Below are 22,391 nucleotides of genomic sequence, written 5' to 3'. Positions count from 1 at the left end.
AAACTACTGAAACTGGCTTCCTTCAGTGATCTGAGAAAGAAAAAGGAGAGGGAACTAAAATCGCAGTTAATCGGACAGCCGTCATTTTTCACTCGGCTGAATTCAAAAGCTCCTTGACTGCATTATTCGGCTCTACTTATTTATGCGAGTCAGCCTTTTCCACATGACGATTATTAAATCCAAATACTGTAGTGACCATAAATGTATTGAATTGTTATTGTGCCATAAAGGTTATTCAGTTATGCAAGGTACGACAACATATATTTTATGTATAACGTATACTCTCTCTCACTCTATATAATTTTTAATGTAGGAGATCATTTCGACCTGATCATTTTAAAAGGAGCTCAAAGCCGAAAAAGTGTGGGCACCCCTGCGTTACATAGTCAAGCCGCTCAAAAATGATAATTACTGTTTTTATTATTAGGATTAGTACGGTTTTATTTCCTATAAGTACTGACCTTTTCTCAAAGTCGTTGCCTTCTGAAGTTGTCACATAGTGCCTGCGGTTCTTCAGGTCGTTTGGTGAGCTGCATTATAAATAAATGGAATTCTGTTTGTTAATATCTTGCTCAGGAATAATGGAGTTCATGAAAATAGATTTATTTTTATTATAAGTATGGTTTTTGTATCTCTTACTTTAAGAAAAAAAGTGCAAAGAAAAGCACGATTTGTAATGCATTAAATTTTTTAAGTAACTATATAACATATTTGGTTACTTTTTTTTGTAAGTAATGAGGAATGTGACTAAGTTAATTTTAAAAGTAACACAACACCAATACTGGTCCCATTTTTTTTCTTTATCTTGATATCATCTCTTGATCTACAAGTGTAAATAAACTGGTATGCCTAAGCAAATGGCAGAATTAATATGAAGTTTAACCCAGTTATTCATATAGGTCTCAGTTCTGGATGGAGTTATTTGCAGACCTCAGAGATGCAGGACACTTTAATGGAAGTCGTGAACATCAGTGCTTGCTAAGATTTTGCTTCAAGGATGTCATACAGAAGGACCTGGATGAATGCATGACTCTGTGGAACAGTCACGGATTCGCCCTTCTACAACGCGTCATGTCCTGGAGGAGTGCCCAATGAACTGTACTACTTACCACACAGGTAATGGATTATCATTTCCCAGTAACTTTGTTTTCTTTGTAGCTTAAATGTAAATAAATGTTATTACTCCGATCCATTTCTCAATCTAGATTTGGCTCCAGAGAGTGTGGATTTAGGATTGAATGTACAGAACTGGATACTTTCCCTGAATCAAATCAGCCAATGCATTCATGTGGTGACCTGAACATGCAGGAGTACTTGGACTTTGTTATGGAGCACAGTTACCTACAGAAGCCAGAGAACTGGGAGTCTGCTTCAGAACTGTACATACATCTTAAAGAAATTGCTCAATTATAATTCTTTGTAATAATATAATATAATTCAGATGTAATAATGTACACATTAATGAAACAGTGTGTCAAGCATGCGAAGAGTAACTTGTGCTGTCCATGAATTTTAATTTTTACTGGAAAAACTTCCACATCTGCCCTAAATTGTAAATAAAGGGTGAAATGAAATAAAGTGAAGTAAAAGTAAGGCAAAGTATAAAATAAATAAATGTTTAATTTTAAGTACTCTTGATTTGGCTTTATTACCAGGAAATCTCTCTTTCAGAGCTCAGGATTTGATGAAACAGTCCAAATGTAACATAATATAAACAAGAACACATTAAAACATCTTCAGTTGTAACTTAAACAATAATCAAACATGGTTTCTTCAAAATCTCAAATATAAAAAATGCAGCAGAGTTATATTACAAAATTAAATAATAACAGTGCTAAAGTGTGTCCACCAGTGCAGATGGATGCGAGTTCTCTAGCTGTAGTGATTTATCCACATCTAGTGGACCCAATCACACCTGATTTAAAAACAGCCAAATCCTGGCGAATTCTGAATTCCAAAATCCATATGTGATTTAAACACACTGTATGAATCCAGCAGTGGTAATTTCATTGTGTTTGAACATGTGTTTGCCATTGGGAATGGTGAATCATCCAGGAACTCAATCCTCGGCAGCGGTTCCAATCCAGACGGGGGAAGTGAAGTTAGCCCAGTTGCAAACATGAAAACATCTTCCACGCAAACAGCAGCCTGACCTTCTGTAAAGAAACAGAATTGTTCATTCACATCTTGGCATATTAAGTATTATTTTTAACTACTTGTAAAATAAATAATTATGCAATCTATTTTGCAAACCTTCACAATCAAGGAGATAGTCCATCAGGGAGCAACATGAGCTCTCTGAGTCTCAAACTTAGGCTCCTGATGGACTGAGGTCAGGTTTGAAAAGTCCCTCAAGTTCAAGGGCAGTGACCTTCTTTTCCGAGTGGCACAGGACAGGGATCATCAAAGAAGGATGCTGCTGCAGTGCAGTCAAAAACTGAAGAGCTGAAAGTCCATTTTTAAATCTAAAAAGTACAAAATACATCGTTACACTGCTATAAAGTGCTAATCACATAGTGTATGTGTATGGACAGTATGTTAAAAACATGATTACTCCAGTAATTTTCAGCATCTAAGGTAAAATGTGTTTTATTGTATTGAGTCATATTAGAGAAACTTCGTGTTGCTTCTGCATTTTCCCTTTAAACAGGAGTCAATGGGGTATGTTCTTAAAGCCTTTCTGAGTTTCTGGTTTTAGATCACTTATTTTAGATGGTTTAAAGGCTCGAACAGCATGCCTGCCCCCATGTACTACTGTTGAAATGAGACAGGAATCAACTAAAACATTTTTGACCCTGACTCATCACCAGAAACCCTTTTTGAAATCATATATGTTGAAAATTATTGGAACTGTCCTTCACTAATAATGCAGTAGTTGCAAGTTGCTTGTTAACAACTGAATTGCAGACTGACATGTTTGCTTTGAACATGGCAATGTAACTTACAAAAATTGTAAGACTAGGATATGATGGTACCTGTCAATTACACATGAGTTACGGTCGATAATATACCATCGGAGGTAGTCTGATACAATCGTTCCTTTTCTTCAAGAGTAGCCACATATCTCAGACAACCGGCTGTCTGTAACATTGTGCTATATTTTAAAGTACATTCTCAAAGCTTCGACAGAAGCAGCAGTCAATCTAAAACACAAAAAAGGGGCATATACAGTATATATAGTTCTCATAAATTTCTGTTCCATTACTTATCTAGTTTAACTCTATATCTTGTACAATCACAGAACAATAAATGCATTACTCTGTGTATGTTATCAAGGAAGTAATGATTTTCTCAAAGCACTGCCTAATAAATAAACCCTTCCCTACTATAGCATTATGCTTTTCCTACCTCTCGCAAAGCTTTCTTTATTTCTTCTTCAGTTACATCATTCACTGTTGCTTTGAATGACGGCTGGCCTGCAAGATACAGTACAAGATCTTCTGAGAGGAAATGCGGACCTGGGCCTCCATGCACAACTGATACCGCAATCATCTTTCCTGCCAAGAAGTACTCATCCTCCCTGAGAGCTATGAATGAAAATCATTCCTATTTTAGAATTTTGGGTGATTTACAATTTGAACCACAATTCCAAATTGCTTTTAATGTTATTTCTACTGTTCCACACATATTTAGCAACTACTTTTGGAAACATACAAATATATTCCATAATGCATTAAAATCAAGACAACCCTAAGCATGTTGTTGCTAAATACCTCTGGAGCAGTTCAAGTAACAAAGTGTATCAGTGATGTGATATATAATTACAAGTCACACATCTTAACACTATGTAGACATACCATTTGCATTGTAGACTAAGTAACGTTGTCCTGTTGGTCCATCAAAAATTGGTCGGTCTTTAAGATGGTTCATTAGTAGAGTTAGAAACTCTCGTCTTGGACCACCTGTATCAATTCCATCCTCAAAGACACCAGCATCATCAGTAAATCTGACTAGCATATCACAGGTTTCTGAATATGTTGCACGCTTGAAGCCTCGGACTGCTCCATCCCAGACATTTGACCTTGTAATGTTGAACCGGCTAACTCTTCCATGATCAATATGATGTGACAGCTTTGCAATGATATCAGGTAGTGTAATGTTTACCTCCTCTCTAGAATTACACAAGACTGAGTTACATTTGTGAAATGTCAGACAGTACACAGTTTTCTATTTTTTGCACAACACTGATGAGCAGTAAAGAGCTTCTTTCACATATTATCACAGAAGTAATTCAATCTTTTACCATTAAGTGCACAGAGAAAACCTATTGCTATTGTCAATAACTGCCAGCTTACATGGTTGCGTCTGATAAATTCCCCAAATTTACAGGAACTGGCTCTTCATCCTCTTCTTCAACACATGGTGCATAAAGGTTTGTATATTTACTGTAAAGAAATTACCATTCCTATGTTAAAAGGCAACTCCACCCATTTTACACTAAAACATTCTTCTTAAGTAATTTCCAACCTAAGTAAATCCCTGAAGTATTTTTTGTAAGTTAACCATTCTACAGATATTTTAGAAACAATATGGCAGTTTATTTTTCATCTAATCTAAAAACGTCTACCAAGGGAATAGTCACATTTTGTCAATTGTTTTTGCTTACCTGTAGTAAGTGGACTTAGTCACATTGTATTCAGGTAGATCCAGAGTATCCTCAGTATCAGATATTACTATCTGAAAAATAAAGTGACATGGGGAACTTAAATGTCCAACACAACATAAAACAAAACTAAAAGAAAAAAATATTATGAGGTAATATTTGGTTCAATACTTACCTGTCCAGCTTGAATCGTTGATGAATGTCTGGATGCATCTCTGAAACATGGTAAAATTACCACTTTAGTACAACAAAGTATCATGGAGTTAAAAAAGAAATTTAAAATTATGGTAAATTATAATAATCTAGATAATTTTGCTAAATTTCACAATATTCTTACATTATTTACAACTTCATATATTTAGAGCAAAAACTCAACATAAACTCAAGGGTCTGTCCCAAACATGTGATTAGATCACATTACCAGCTTACAGATTACTTACATTTGCAAATTGGTACTTACACTACATCTTCTAGTTTTTGTTTGGGTGTACTTTGGTTACAGTCTTCAAAAACCTGAGGGGAAAATACTGCCTATATTATTCTTCTCTTACTACATAAATACTTATCAATGTTGCCTGCTGAAACATGGCAAGTTGTTAGTATTTCTGACAGATAAACTGGCTGAACAATAATCAAAATGATTCATATGTGTTACACCAAATGCCATTTAAAATGTAAATCCTACTGTTTGTTCAAGTACAATGCAGGAATGTATTTTCAAACTCAATTACAGACATTACTAAGTAGCTAGCCTCTGTTGAACCAAAATATTGGCAAGCATTATGCACAGAACAGCTCTGGTTAAGATAATTAATACGGCCATTCAGTATATAGCTTTCCTAAATTATTTGTTTCATGTTAACTCACCATAGTGTCAGCCTGATTGAATTCAATTGTGCTCCTACTTGTAACAAAAATTTCAGAATCTGAGTCTGATTCTGAGCTAACATCCACTGCAGTTAAAGGAAACAAAATCAACACATTATTATGCATTATTATGTACAGTATGTCACAGCACTGTGAAATATGTAAAAGTGCTAAATCATCAGATCCACTAACCTCTTCTAAAGTCTTTTTCAAGGCATATAAAAAGAGATCCTGCAATATGCCTTTCCTATTTCCTTTTATATTCTGCCAATATGAATGGCCTTTCTGTCCCAGGCACATTGACCACCTCTGAGCAATCTGGATACAAAAGTATATATGGCCCGTCATCCATGTCCTTGTTAAATGTTCTCATTTTCTGAACAGCTAGTTTCAGCAGATCAGGCGCTGCTACCAGAGGGTTTGTAAATAATGGGAGTGTTTTCCCTCTTACAGGTTTTAAATCACTTCCATTTGGCACCATCAATCCTATGTTTATCTAGATAAATAAAAGTAAACAGAATGAGTTTTCTGTAAATTATACATTTATAAGTTTGTTGCATAGAAAGTTAAACACCAAATGGGTCCACTGATTAAACAATAACTGTCCCTGCAACCATTGTCTTGTATACATGACACAAACAGTTAAGCCACCTAACCTGAACTTGTCTCTGTTCTTGTTTTAGTCGTCTCTTTGACCCACAGCTAAAGGACTGTCTTTCTTTTGATTTGAAGTTTCTGTAGTCCATGAACTGTTTATATGATGGGCACGGTTGTTCTTCTGGAATGAACAGAATTGAATATCAACACATTAAGGACAGAATAATTGTAATCATTTATGAACCATAAAATGTATTGATGTGTATTTAGTTCAACTACTTCCACAATATTGTTTAGTATAATTACTCGTAATATGTGACCTTTAGTTTATGACCACTACAGCTTGTTAAAAGATGAGATGCAAAGGTGTGCTTCTAGAAGTTTTTTTAACCAAAAAAAACAAAAAAAAAAAACATCATGAATCTCTTTACATTTTCTTCACAATACTCTTAAACGGCATAAATATACAGTACACTAGGAAAATCCATTCCATTTCCTGTTGTAAAAGCCATTTGTTAGTTAGATTATAATTAGTTGATATTAGTATTTTGTTGTTAAAATGTTTGTGTATATATTAGTGCATAGTCAATGGGAGGTTCTATTATAATCCCTACAAGCTAAATTGTAAATGGAATATTCTAATTATTTCTTGTCATTCTGACTACACATTATTTCATTTTATGATCTGCCTTGCAGTTGGTAAGGCATGGAGGGCAAACAGCTTCAAACTGTACCGACATACTAAAATGAAGTCTATGTAAGTTTGCAATAGAAACGTAACAAATATAGAAAGTAACTAATTTTTAACCAGAAAAAGCTAAGACTGTAATTAGACCGAGAATACACCTTTTTTCTGTTTTTGCCTTTTATTCTGTGTAATAACTTTTTTCTAAAATGTTGTGATTTTTTTCTTTCAAATTTTCAATAAACATTGTTGAAACGAACTTTATTGGACTGAGAAATTTCTTTTTGTACGTGTTTGACTCATGCTGGATCCTACCTTGCCAACTGATGCTCAACCTTTGGAAACGAAAAGACGCAGCTATATGTGTACTTTGAAATGTGCTGGCAATTTCTGAATGTTGAAAATAATACGAGACCAAATCATGTTTTATTTTATTAGGTTACAACCGTTACGAAAGTTAACAGTCCCAGTGTATGTTACGGAAATAATTAAAAAAACGTAAATGACTGCATTAAGTACAACACACATATATACTGTATATCCCAACTTGCACAGAAGTTGTTTATTTGAACGGAATTCTGAATGACTCGTACAACGTCAACTGAGCAATAATAATAATAATACTAATAATAAAAAAAAGCCTAGGATAGCTGGCTTTAGAAAGCGTAAAGAGTCCACTTACCGGTACTTTGATTAACATTTCCAGGTGGTTTAGACGTCGGCTGTGCATCTGGTTCTTCCGTGCGGGGAGCCTCTTTTAGAAAGTCTAAACATGTCCCACAAGAATAACAAAAGCGGGCTAACTGGCTAAAATGGTTTCCACAAAATGGACAAAACATTGTCGCTTGATTTACCGTCACAAACTCTGTTCAATGTTCCCTCGCAAAACAGTTTGAATGACACACAAGGTCAGCAACAAGCACTTCCTGTGTATTGTACCTACCCTTTCCGTTTGATTTGCCGCTTGTAAATTTGTTTCGGGCCACTTGTAAAGTTATTTTCTGATCTGTTAATTTGTTTTACCGCTTGTAAATTTGTCTCGGGAGTTGTAAATTGTTCTCAGTATTGTAAAATTGTTTTCTGAAATGTTAATTTGAATTTCCTTTGTAAATTTGTCTTAATGGTTATAAATTTGTTTCGTGAAATGTAAATTTGCTTTGCCCTTCTCGGCCACCGTAGCTATGTATGGATTGTAATAAAATTAATAAAAAAAAAAAAAAGGAGAACATGCAAACTTCACAAGGAAACTGCTTTGATTTGAACCAGGATTCTGAAGATGTGGTACCCTACATCAATATTAAAATGAAATGAAGTATTCCCATTTAATATATGATGAGATATTTTAAATGTAACCTATTTGACAATTCTGATATAATATGGATTTGTGTGTACTTTGGGAGTTTTATTACATCTACCATATACTACCGGCAAATAACCTTGCCTTTTCTTTCAGTTTATAAATTGATTTAAATCATTGACAATAAAAAGACTGCTTCTACTCATCCAGCAGTACAATAACACACTTTCATGCTACCGCCTCATTTACTACCAATGACAGAGCAACTTTGGCAGTTACCCTGTAACTTTGAAACTGTCTTAAAATATTTGCTTTTTGATGATTCTCTTATATCTCAGTATTTCCATGTTTTACATTTCTCTTATGTCATCCCCACTAATTGTTTTAAAGTGTCTTTAAAAGTCTCTGAGTATATTTGGTAACTGCAGGGCAAAAGCAATACAGTATAAAATATATACAGATATAAATTAAACATAAAGCACACACAACAAAATGTATGGATATGTGAGAAGGAGATACAATGAATATGTGGAGAAAAGAATGATGGGAATGGATGTACTGAGAAAGAGAAAGCATGGGAGGCCAAATCAAAGGTGGATGGATAAAAGGAAAGAAGATCTGAAGGAAAAGGGCTTGACTGGCAAGGAGGTGCAGGACCGAGCTGTTTGAAGAAGTTTGATCAAGCACACCAACCCCACATACAAGTAGAAGAAGAAGTTCATTTTGACCTCTGAGTTTTGACTTTTCTTGAATTTTAATAGTTCTGGTGTGTATTTGAGGGGTTGTTGTCATTTGTTACCACATTTCTTAAGATTATTTAAAAACACAAATTTCAAATAAAGATCTATCTGTCTATCTATTGTAAGTAGATGGATGCTTGGTGGCGCTATTGCCCACCTTTTTCCCAACAGACAGTACGCAGGACACGGGGTAAAAGCTCCAAGAAGTTGATTTTTAATTATTTTCTTAAATAAAGTGCGCAAAGCACCACAACCACCACAATAAACAAATCAACACTACAATTCTCTCTTCCCAGCAGCTCCGTCACACTCCATCCCAACTCTGGCTCCGCTTGCTGGGTCCCCATATTTCTTTATATAGTCATTGACCCAGAAGTGCTTCTCCTCTTCTGTTCACATGACTTGTCAGCACTTCCGAGTCAGATGGAGAATAACACTTTTCTTCAGCCCAGAAGTACTTCTGTTCTTCCATTCCTGTGTCTAGGGAGTACTTCTGGGCTATATGGGAAATAAAAATCCCCGTGTCTCCCTGCAGCATCACATAGCGGCACCCATGGCACCCAATTAGGGCTGTGTAGCTGAACTACATTATCCATGATGCCCTGTGGGAATCCAGGGCATCTCTAGACTACAGGGAAGACGCCATCTAGCATCCTGGCCGTCCATCACAATTCCCCACCCTTAGTTGAGCACAGTGGGGTGAAGCATCCAGTCACGTGAGGGTTGTCCTTTTCCAGGAGGAGCTACTTACTGTGACCGGATCGTGGCTTTTCCCTGAAAAGCAATCACAAGAGAACCGTGGGGAGACACTGTACATATGCCTTCATTTAACTTCCCCCCGCTTTTCTCCATGGACAATTTCTCAACACATGGCATGGCCGGTGGCATTCATAGCACAGCCTTCCTCCTGATAGTCTCGTCCTTTGAGAATGAAAACAAGTTGGAAATGCTTACTCCGCCCCACTAACAGCTAAGGATGAGCTGTCAGCCGCACATGAGCTCACAGCTCCCCGATCTATTATTATTATTATGATTATTATCTCATTGAATCTGGACTCCAGAAATAAGCAGGCACTGCCTCTGATCTCCCAGCTATTTCCTGGATGGTCTCTAGAAGAGGTCTTATGCAGCAAGGAATAAGTGATAGCAAAAGAGAAGCTGAGAACCAGTTTGAATGTGAAAAAAGATCAGTCGTCGTCTTCTAGGAATATTAAAGAAGCCAATATTTTGCAGAAAGAACCACATTGTAATTCAACACTTGGGAAAGGAATTGTTGCATGTGTAGAGGAAAAGGACCTCTATAAAGAATTTGTGAACAGCAAAATCAAGATAAATCAAGCTGTCAAGGCTGCTCTACACCATCGAATCCCTCTGCACAAAGAAGGGCCCAAGATTGCTGCTGTGGTTGAAACTTTACCAGAACCATCAGAGGTTCTCTCAAATAAGCCCTACCACTGGAGAAAGTTTGGATTGGGAGTAGGGTTACTAAGATAATTGGGAACATTAGGGGAAAAAACATTACAAGGATATAAATGGAAATGGCAAGCGATACTAAAATAATTGGTATGGTAACCTGAGCAGGGTTTACTGCCTTTATTTTAGTAAAAATCCTGTTTTGCATATACACTGCTACCATTGGTAAGGTGTAACTGTAGCAAAATAGTTCAGTAACCGATTATAGCAATATTTGGTCACTTGAGGATCCTGGTAAAACATTTTAAAAATGAACTGGTTAACACTTAAAACTCCCCTAAAATCCCTTTTGTCGTCGTTTGAATTGTAAGAGTAAAATTCATATATTGAGTTTGAAGTAAAAATCATGAAGCCACAATCATGTTGCAGAAATAGGGCCCAGAGGGGACTGGGCGGTCTCTTGGTCTGGAACCCCTACGGATTTTTTTTTTTTTCTCCAGCCTTTGGAGTTTTTTTTTTTTTTTCTGTCCACCCTGGCCATCGGACCTTACTTATTCTATGTTAATTAATGTTGACTTATGTTTATTTTTCATTGTGTCTTCTATTTTTCTATTCTTCATTTTGTAAAGCACTTTGAGCTACATTTTTTTGTATGAAAATGTGCTATATAAATAAATGTTGATTGATTGATTGATTGATTATACAGGAGACCCCCGTTTCTCTTCCGGGATCTCCTTTTTAATATGGAGCTTTCTCGCAGTCTGGGTCTCTCTATGCGTAAGAGAGAGACCCTTTGCTGTTTGGACCCCTTTTGATTTATGAATGACCGGGGCCGATGTCTTAAGGACCGAATCCATCCGGGAGGCAACACTATCCCACTACTCCGGCTCGTTCGATCCTTCCACCGGACACTTGGTCATCATTCGGCCTCAATTGTAGTGCTCAAGGTTACTTGACACCCGCTACTAATTAATCGTGGGGTCGTTTCACTCTGCGTTCCTCTTTCTTGTACAGTACCGGTAACACTTACCTGTACCACCAAATTAACCATCTCGAGAAGCTCCTCACCAAAATCTCCGCAGGTATTCCTCCACCCGTTTCAAAGGCGCTTCAGCCATTGTTCCTAGTTCCTTGATTAGTTCCTTCATTGAAGACAGAACCTGGAAGAAACTTTGTATGGGCTGGATCAGCTTTTCCAGCTCCAGTACATCAATATTATTACTTGAATCGGCCAGAGGTGGGTTCGAGCCATCATCAGCCCCACCTTCCGGCTGTGAGACAATGAGCATACCCATTTCTGGCGCATGCTCCGTTGGGTCTCGAAAGGGCGGAAGGTATTTGGATATCAGTAAAATAGAGTTCCTGGGTGCCGCCAGGTTGAGTTGCCAGCCATCCATCACACTATCTATCTATCTATCTATCTATCTATCTATCTATCTATCTATCTATCTATCTATCTATCTATCTATCTATCTATCTATCTATCTATCTATCTATCTATCTATCTATCTATCTCTGATAAATCAATCAAGAAACAAGAAAACAGACTAACATGGTGAAGAATCACTTTGGTTTCTACCTGAGAAGTAAATTATCCTTCCATCAGAAGATGCTTTTTCAGTAATATGTGAGTGTCAGGTTTTTGGGTAGTACAGCCAAGAGATCTGGAGAAGGTGGGTTTAGATAAGTGGTCAAGCAAAATATAGCAGCAACAGCCTTGGCTGAACCAGTGGTCTCAAGCTGAAAATCAATTGAACTAAAAAATATTTTTATGTCCATTGGCTACAGTCAAAATCAAAAAAATATCAGATGTTAGAATAGAAAAATACAAGGAGGCAAAGGTCTGTAAAAGCCAAGACATAACTCCAAGTCTGAAAGAAAATGTAAACAAAGATCAAAGCACTTAAAATAAACATAAAAGACTGTAGACATCATTTGCAAAGGTGAATATTTAATAAATATTAAAAATGCAATGTTTGACCTCTCCCTAAACATGCATGTTCCTGTTGTAATAAGGCGCTATATAAGTGCCCAACCCAGCACAGACTGATGCAGAGGCACGTACAAAATGATAAACCTTTATTTAATTCAGCCATGGGACACGTCTTCCCCATGCCACACAGCCCAACACAGTCCCAAAAGCACAAATACACCACCAAAACACTCTCCTTTACCACCACTCCTCCTCAAGCTTAGTCCTCCTCCTCCCGACTCTGGCTTCCGAGTGGTGGTGGCTGGCCCTTTATATAGCCCACCCAGAAGCATTCCAGGTGCTTGACCACCTGGTCCTGATTGCACTTCCGGTTGGGGCTGCAAACTCGTCCAGCCGGGCTGTTGATTCCATGGAGCTCCCCCTAGCGGCCATCCGAGCTTCCAACCAGGCTGTGGAAGACTCCATCTCCCATGGAGCCATGCGACCGGTTGGGGGATTACTGTCGACCAGGGAGGCTGCCACAAAGTGTCCCGGGGGAGGTATTGAGCTGTCCATGGTTGCTCCCCCGGAACAGATGCAGTAGGGGCGTCCCGGCCGGGCATGTGACCCAGTTGTCCATCACACTGTCTTGTTTGTCACCATCCACAGCACATGACTACCATATTGTTAACTAGCCTCCCCCCACGGCTTCACCCGTGTAGAAGTGAAACAGGAAAGCGAGGAGGGACCTGCCTGGCTCCCTACTCCTGATGTCACACTTCCTGCTCCCCTCGGCCGGCAGCATCTGTCTTGGATTAGCGTGAATATATTGCTCCTGCAAGCAAACTATGATTCTTAGCTTGATGAGAGGAGTCACAAAATCACCCGGAATGTTCAAGCAAATTCTAGAAAAAAGCCTGATCTAAATCCGTTATATAGTTCTCTTGTTCACTAGCTAAGCGGGTGTAAGATATGCCCCAAGGCTGGCACGTGAGTGAGGAGGGCCTCACCCCCCCTGTCCTTGGCCTGCTGCATCTCTCTCGGATTTGCACAAATAATTCAGTACCGCAAGCGAACTATGATTCTTAGCACAATGAGAGAAGTCGCAAAATCATAGAAAAAAAAAAAGCGATCTAAATCCATTAAGAAGTTCTCTCATGAAAAGCGACCAGACATACAGTTAGACAGACGTTTTATATATATATATATATATATATATATATATATATATATATATATATATATATATATATATATACTGCTCAAAAGAATTAAAGGAACATTTTTTAATCAGAGTATAGCATAAAGTCAATGAAACTTATGGGATATTAATCTGGTCAGTTAAGTAGCAGAGGGGGTTGTTAATCAGTTTCAGCTGCTGTGGTGTTAATGAAATTAACAACAGATGCACTAGAGGGGCAACAATGAGATGACCCCCAAAACAGGAATGGTTTAACAGGTGGAGGCCACTGACATTTCTCCCTCCTCATCATAGAGCTGCTCCCCTTACAGAAGTTACTAGAAGCAAGAAAAACCGACCTATCTTGTGGACAGAAAATTGTGAACGTTCTTTCAGCGATTTAAAAAAAGCATTGTCTTCTTACCCGGTTCTAAGAAACCTGGATTTCACAAAAGATTTTATCTTGCAAACAGACGCAAGCGCGTGTGGTGTGGGTGCAGTGTTGTCTCAGATTTTTGATGGAGAGGAACATCCAATCACATATTTAAGTAGGAAATTATTACCTAGGGAGTGTAATTATTCTACAATTAAGAAAGAATGCTTGGCAATCAGGTGGGCTGTGGAAGCACTTCGATATTACTTGTGGGGACGAAACTTCACTTTGGTAACTGATCATGCTCCACTCCAGTGGTTGTACTGACAGAAAGATACAAACTCCCGTCTAATGAGATGGTTTCTGGGTTTACAACCTTATAGTTTCACAGTAAAGCACCGACCAGGTTCTGAACACGTCAACGCAGATGTATTATCACGACTACGTGAACATGAACTTGGCACAGAGAGTCGCTTGATTCACACGAATGTGAATAAAGCTGAGGGGGAGGGTGTGAGCTGGAGGGCTGATCGCACCCCAAATAGAGACAAATGCCCCTGGGAAAACCACAAAGCCTGAAACACTGACTACCCTCACATTGCTCCATATCCTTGCACTATAACGCGTAATACAAGCCTCGCGTGGTACTCCACCGACTTAAAAGCTGTCCGCAGCGCCTGTCAGATTTGGAATGGATTGTTTGCCTTTATCTCTCTCTCTACTCCTAGCGGAACTGTCATCTCTGACTTGTCATGGAGCACGTTTAAGCTCATGTGTTTGCAGTGTTTGAATAAAAATCCTTCTTGTTTCTATGACCTCCTGTGTCTCTGTGCAAATCTGTGACCCAAGCGTGACAAGATACTGTATATATATATTGTGGTCCCCGGCCGGGGCTGGGGCCCGGCCGGGACGCCCAGGAGGACGAGAGGAGGGCTTGTGCCTCCTCCACACCGCGAGGGGGCGTCCGTCCTGGTTCTGTGGGGGACCACGGGTACAGGGCATGGAAGCCCAGCCCTGTAGGGGCCCGTGGTCACCGCCAAGCGGCGCTCCGATGCCGGTTTATCCCGTACGGTCCGCGGCTGGGGCTGGAGCCCGGCCGGGACACCTTGGAGGACGTGAGGAGGGCGAGTGCCTCATCCAGACAGAGTGGGGCGTCCGTCCTGGTTAGGCAGGGGGCCTCGGGTACAGGGCATGGAAGCCCAGCCCTGCAGGGACCCGTGGCCACCGCCAGGCGGCGCCCCAGTGCCTAATTATCCCGGGAACCCGACACTTCCGCCACACCAGGAAGTGCCGGGGGGAAGACTTTATGTGGCGCCCGGAGAGCTGCCAGGAAGGCAGCCGACACTTCCGCCACGCTGGGCGTGGCCAAGGAACAGATGGCGGAAGCACCTGGGGCTCATCCGGGGCATTATTTAAGGGGCCGCCTCCTCCAGTCATGGTGTGGAAGTCGGGTGGAAGTGGACTGAGCAAGAGGAAGGACTGGAGGCGGCCAGGAAGGCACAAAAGACTGTGGGCCTGGACTTTGGGGAACTCGGTGCGAGAAGGCACTGGGGGTGCACGTGAGCCATTTTGTAAATAATATTGGAGAAAATAAATGGTCTGTGGTGAAACAATGTTGTCCGTCTGTCTGTGCCGGGGCCAGCGTTCACAATATATATATATATATATACGAGATGATAGATGATGCCTAACAATACATTTCAGGATGTCAAGCAAGTAGCACAGGAACATAAGGGCAACAGGCAGAGAGCAATGACCTATATTACACACAGCTTAGCATTTTCATAATGGAAGAATCAAGCAATTAGTTGTTTTGAAAGATTGTTTTGGAGCTCAGTTCAAGCATGTTTTAAGGAGCTCATGCATGCTTTTCTCCATTTGGTAATATCTTTTCTGCACCAGCTACTCAGACAATTCTGACAAATAAACAAACTGTACATACTCCAAGATTACCTGTTGCACTGAAGATTTAATCATTATGAACGATATACTTTCAGTATGTCATGGTCCCATTAAAATGTTATCAGATGTGGTAAGGCACACAATACTACATTACTCAAGAGATTCCTCGATCTTTAACCAATAGCATTGTCTACTGCTGCAATATCCAAAAAATAAAGGAACCTCTTTTTTACTAAATGTTGAATACAGCTGTACAGGGACTGCAAGTGTATCTTTATATATTTTATGACCACCAAAAATAATTAGAAGCTATTGAAAAGTTGGCCAGGAAATTTTAAGTACATTAAAGGGTATGGTTAAGAAAATAAACCCAAAGAAAAAAAATACAAAAGAAGAATATCATCAAAGCCACAACAAAAAAACTATTTTCCCTCAGGGAATAACAAAATATATGAAATCAAATCAAAACCAAAGTTGTAGTCTGAAATTTCTAATTCTACCATGAGTATTGCCTATTTCACATTAATATTTGTCATCTCTTCTTTTGTTTTTAGTGTTACTAGGTTGGCTGAGACTGAGTGCAGTCATTTTTCGTAGACAAATAAGACCTAATGCATCATGTCACCTGCAAAGGGTGTGCCAACCTGTAAACTATTTGGCGAGAGCCATGCAAAGATAATAACAATGTGGCAGCAACCATACAAATCATCAGAATGAAGCAAACATCTGAATCAAATATACAAAAATTCCAAAAATGGAACTAATTTTGTCTTGAAAATCAAAAATGTGGATTCAGCATAAAGTCTTAAAGTATCAATTTAGGGGGCAGGAAATTTGATCACAATTAGCATGTCACCTGGTGTACAGTCGTGGCCAAATGTTTGAAGAATGATAAAAGTATTGGTTTTCACAAAGTTTGCTGCTTCAGTGTTTTTAGAACTTTTTGTCAGATATTTCTATGGTATACTGAAATATAATTACAAGAATTTCATAAGTTTCAAGGGCTTTTATTGACAATTAAATTAAGTTTATGCAGAGTCAATATTTGCAGTGTTGACCCTTCTTTTACAAGACCTCTATAATTCTCCCTGGCATGCTGGTCCAAATTCTGACTGATGGCAAACCATTCTTGCACAATCAATGCTTGGAGTTTGTTAGAATTTGTAGGTTTTTGTTTGTCCACCCCCTTCTTGAGGATTGATCACAAGTTCTAAATGGGATTAAGGTCTGGGGAGTTTCCTGGCCATGGACCCAAAGTACAATGTTTTGTTCCCCGATGCTTATTGATTAGTTATCACTTTGCCTTATTTATGGCACGGTTCTTCATCATGCTGGAAAAGGCATTGTTTGTCACCAAACTGTTCTTGGATGATTGGGAGAAGTTGCTCTTGCAGGATGTTTTGGTACCATTCTTTATTCATGGCTGTGTTCTTAGGCAAAATTGTGAGTGAGTCCACTCCCTTGGCTGAGAAGCAACACCACACATGAATAGTCTCAGGATGTTTTACTGTTGGCATGACACAGGACTGATGGTAGTGCTCGGATGCCCCCAAACATTCGGAAAGGGGATTCATCAGAGAAAGTGACTTTACCCCATACCTCAGTAGTCCAATCCCTTTACCTTTTGCAGAATATTAGTCTGTCCCTGATGTTTTTCTTGGAGAAAAGTGGCTTCTTTGCTGCCCTTCTTGACACCAGGCCATCCTCCAAAAGTCTTTGCCTCACCATACGTGCAGATGCACTAACACCTGCCTGCTGCCATTCCTGAGCAAGCTTTGTACTGGTGGTGCCCCAATCCCACAGCTGAATCAACTTTAAGAGACAGTCCTGGTGCTTGCTGGACTTTATTGGGTGCCCTGAAGCCACCTTCACAATAATTGAACCTCTCTATTCTAACTCGATCAGCATGACAGAGCGATCTCCAGCCTTGTCCTCATCAACACTCTCACCTGTGTTAACAAGAGGATCACTGAAATGATGTCAGCAGATCCTTTCGTGGTAGAGCTGAAATGCAGTGGAAATGTTTTTTTTGGGATTAAGTTCATTTCCATGGCAAAGATTAATTAATTAATTGGCAAATATTTAATTAATTCATTGCAATTCATCTGATCACTCTTCATAACATTCTGGAGTATATGCAAATTGCCATCATAAAAACTGAGGCAGCAAACTTTGTGTAAAGTAATATTTGTGTCATTCTCAAAACTTTTTTGCCACGACTGTACACTTGCTTTACATGCTATTTGGGGAAGAAGAGAGGAGGAGCTTCAGTCTTTTAAAAATCTGACATTTTTAAAGAGCCTTATCTCTCTCTGTCTTTCATGGAATGTAATCTGTCTTTTTTGTGTTTTGATTGAGAACACATATTTTGCAACTATGTTAAAGAACCAACTGTGAGCCAGTGTTTTAATGTTGCTAATAGAACTGTTTAAAAATATAACCCACCCAGGTTGCATGAATCTATATATAATTTTATACTTGATGCTATTGTTTTTGATGCAAATAAATATAGTTTGTAAGTGCAAGCTTAAAGTCAGTCTCTTTGTCTAGCATGGAAGGTTAGATTGTTCATTCCTTGTCTAACTGGGCACAAATAGACACTTTAATGAAGTGTGATGCTGGTGGTAAACTGTGATGAAGTAAAGGTTTAAATATAGATAGATAGATAGATAGATAGATAGATAGATAGATAGATAGATAGATAGATAGATAGATAGATAGATAGATAGATAGATAGATAGATAGAACTTTACTAGTCCCCAGAGGGAAATGTAGCTTTTTATAGAACTTATTTAAATAATTATATACAATTAGGTATGAACACACACTGGAATGACTACAAAGCAAGAAACTTCAAAAGAAAGAAAAGTTCTTACTTGGCTGTCCCATTCCCAGTGAGGCATTATGCAGATGTGTTGCTGTTGGAATAAAGGAGCCCCAGTAATGTTTCTTGACGCATGTCTACTGAATGATCCATTGGCTGAAAGTCCTCAGTGTTAGTGTGTCAGAGAGAGGGTGTGCAGCATTGTTCATAATGACACTCAGTTTTGTTTTAATTCTCTACTTTGCTATGACCTCCAGTGGGTCCAGAGTGCATCCTATAACTAAGTTTGCTCTTTAAATTTTCTTGTTGCCCTCTCTTGAAGTGATGTTACCAGCACAACACACAGCATAGAAAACTGTGCTGACCATCACACTGATACATGAGATGTGAAGGATGCCATTCCCCACATTAAAGGAACGCAGTCTCCTAAGGAGAAAGAGCCTGCCCAGCCCTTTCTTATATAAAGATAACCCCAGGAGTGTAGCCTACCATAGAGGTCCCAAGAGTCAAACATGTAGGGGACAGAATGAATATTGAGACATGTAAGAAAGGACCAAGAACAACTACATATCTTTTCATATACCCAATTTTAAAAGAAAATAAGAAGTTAGTTGGGAACTTTTATATTAGGTCCATGTCACAGTTGATATAATAACATGATAAAAAACTAGGAGTATGCTTTTAATTGATCATTAAACGTATATGTCACTTCTTGGCTCTGTTTGCACATGGATTTAGCTTGCTAACATACAAAGTATTTTAGCCTGTGCTTGGGATATAAGGTAATAAAGTATACAGTACAGTAAACATCTAAAGAGAAACTAGAAAACAAGCTAAAACCGAAGGTCTGAATTTTCACAGAGCCACAAACTTGCAGGATTATTCTGGTTACAGAGAGAGAAAACAATTCATATATCTGGGAAATTTTTGTTGGACTAAGTTTGTGAACAACTTTTCAATAAGATCATTGCACAGCTTGCTGCTACTCATTCACTCTCTTGCTCCAAGACCGTCCATCACAAGGCTTTCAACATCTCCGTGCTGCCTCATTGGAAGTCATAAAGTCTTCCAGCCTTTGGACCTTATCTTCTAACCAAACCATTTAGACACAGCTGGAGAGTTAAATCCTGAGCCATAACCCATGTTTTTGTTGTACCAGAGGGCCTTGTTGGATGATTTTGGGGAGCTCCTTACACAGATGTATGTTTAAGAAGTTAAAAAAGCATTAAACGTCAAGCTGAAAGCTTTTTTTTCTCTAATGTTCAAGTATTTTGACCTCTCCTACCTGTTTTGAGCTGTGTGTGGCTGTGTTTTGTGACTAATGTTACGCATCTAGATAAAAAAGCTATTTTTAAAAAATACCACCAGACATGTTCAATTAAAACGTATCTGCATTTCCCTCTGTCTTAGAATATTTATTCTAAAGTTCGTTTTAAAATAAAACTAGAATAATTTTTTAGCCAGCACCTATCACCTAAAGCAGGGTTCTCAAACTCTGGGCCAGTAGTGCCACAGTGGCTGCAGGTTTTCAGTCTAACTGTTTTCTTAATTAGTGACCTGTTTTTGCGGCTAATGAACTTCTTTTGAATTAATTTTAACTGACTTGTTTTTAAAGATTTGTTTCCCTGAATTTCTTCATCATTCCTCTGAATTGCTTCATTGTTTCCTTAAACAGCACCCAAACAGAAATGAAATGTGAAGTGAGTAAGTCAACAGAAGACCAACTAAGTCATGGCCTGAAACTCTGACTTAATTAGGCGCCAAGTCTTGCTGTTAATTAAACCCGTTCTTTAACTCCATGGCTTGTTTCTGCTATCATTGTGTAATATCATACATTTCTGAAATTGTTGATTTTTCTCTTTTCTAAGAGCACTGTTAAAAAGTGTTGTGGACCTGAGCACATCAACATTCCTGAGACCTTCATGTTTCTTTATTTTCAGATATTAGACGATGGACAAAGTTTGCTGGTCATGTTCTGGCTCATTTTGTATCTCACTATTGTTTGGCAGCTAATTAAGGAAAAAGAAACAACTAAGGGGTCTGAGTCTTGAAGAGCAAGTCAATTACAATTAATTCAAAAGAAGTTAATTAGCGGCAAAAACAATGCACCAATTAAGAAAAGGGTGAGAGTGAAAAGCTGCTGCCACTGCGGCCCTCCAGGACTGGAATTTGAGGACCCTGACCTAAAGTAACCACAGTTTGTCTGTAGCTGCATTTGCTCATTAAGCATTTTGTACCTGAGAATGGCTTAACAGAAGAAAATAATCCATTAATTCTTTTCTTTCTTTCTGTAAGCCTTAATCCACTCCTAAAATGTTACGATGATAGCATGTACGCCACGGAGCTCCTTAATGATATGTTGTTGGTAGTCTTGTGCAAAGGTTTGACTCTGGAACAAGACTTCCACTCCAGTGTTTCCTCAAAGGAAAGGCTCCAGGGGGATTATATACAGGGAAATGAGCAAAGCTGTCAGGCATTATTGTTTTGCATAAATCATGAGAAACCGAGGAGGCAAAAGCACGTAAAAAACTGCAGAGCCCAAGAGGTGACTGGAGAACACAGTCTTCATAAGGAGTTGATAAGGACAGAGTCGACTGTACTATCCTTGGAATGGAAAGATGACAAACTAGAGATATGGAAAGGAGTGAATATTAAGACAGTGGTTGAAAGAAAAGACAATGCATGGACTGCTCTTGTTTCATCTGACATCAGTTAATGTAAATACAATTATTTGAACTAATTATAAACAAAGTTAACATATTATATAGCTACATAAACCTATTTAATAGAGCTGTGCACAGGCATGCTATGCCGAGACGCATTAGATACCATTATAATGACTTGCCTAGAGCCTGCAAGGTGCCAACCCAAGATTCAGTATAGAGAGAAAGAGATCAATTTGAAAGGCCTATGCCACTGGGACATCCTGGGTACCTGTGCAGTTGAATCTTTTGCTAAATGCTGTTGATTTCATGAAGTAGTTTCTAATGCTAGTGTTTTCTTGCTGTATTATTCGACTTGTGGTAATTGTGAAGGGAGCTAGTACTGAGGCGCTGTTGAGTAAAGTACTACACTATCATAGCTAATGATAATTTTATTTAATTGACTTAATGGAAGCATTTGATGGACACACCTTCAAGAGGGCGTAATGATAGGGTCCAAAATATGCTTCTGCCCTGAATGAGTTCAACCCTCATCTCAGGGAAGGTCAGGAAGTTGGAATAAAAAAATCCTCAAGAACTCAGTAGGGGATATAGTTGTGACAAAAGCCTGATCATCTCTTTTAATGGTAGCAACCTTAGGATCTGTTTGTTGCTGGACACCATCTGTGATGTAAACTATTGTGTTGAAGAAAGTGTTCCACCGTGCAATGTTATCGGAAAGGCCTCTGGATTTGACTGAGATGTACTGGCACACCAAAAAGACACCATCTGTGACAGTGGCTAAATCAAAAGCATGTGGTTGACAGGTGTTTAGCGAGGCCATGAATAATGACTTTCCAGTGCCCTCAATGACGGAAAACCATTCAATGTATATCAAAGGTCAGAAAAGCTGCCCTCAGTGAGGGTGGCAAACACTAACCTTGATTTGAGATATCATCAAGATGGGGAAAGAATAAATTAATACATACCTTTGGAAAAAAGGCAGCGCCAAAAGCATTGGTTGGGATTTGGTGCATGTTTTGGCTGAGTTCACTAAATGGTTTCACTTCTTTTCTCATGCAAAACCCTTGTCTTTGTTAATGTACATAGCATAACTCCTCAGTGCTATATGAATAGCAGGAACAGTACCGTGAGATTGGAGTCACTGGATCTTTTTTAACAGCATGTGCCCCAGTTACCAAGGATCACACGCCTCAGCCTCTCTGGGAAAGCATAGGCTGGGGTCTTGGAACAGAGATTCCTGCCAACACCCAAACTTCGAAACCAGGAAGAACAGTCTGGCCAGGCTGTGGAGTAGAAGACCAACGCTATGTTCCTGAATCCTTGAAAAGATAT

The 22,391-nt window shown here is 38.9% G+C and overlaps 1 long non-coding RNA gene and 1 pseudogene across 1 annotated transcript; both read right to left on the bottom strand.

Annotated features, from left to right (window-relative positions):
* Positions 1–1,602: 1,602 nt before the first annotated feature.
* Positions 1,603–2,303, bottom strand: LOC120527352. Its single transcript, XR_005633320.1, has 2 exons — positions 2,254–2,303; positions 1,603–2,156 (listed from the first exon to the last, which is right to left on the bottom strand). It is a non-coding gene; the product is annotated as an uncharacterized LOC120527352 (long non-coding RNA).
* A 28-nt stretch (positions 2,304–2,331) lies between these two features.
* LOC120527348 lies at positions 2,332–7,873 on the bottom strand (annotated as a pseudogene).
* Between the last annotated feature and the right edge of the window lie 14,518 nt (positions 7,874–22,391).

Source organism: Polypterus senegalus, chromosome 1 (assembly GCF_016835505.1).
Source record: "Polypterus senegalus isolate Bchr_013 chromosome 1, ASM1683550v1, whole genome shotgun sequence".
Classification (NCBI taxonomy): domain Eukaryota; kingdom Metazoa; phylum Chordata; class Cladistia; order Polypteriformes; family Polypteridae; genus Polypterus; species Polypterus senegalus.
Note: the sequence above shows the minus strand (reverse complement) of the source record. Positions and strands in the feature narration are given on the sequence as shown.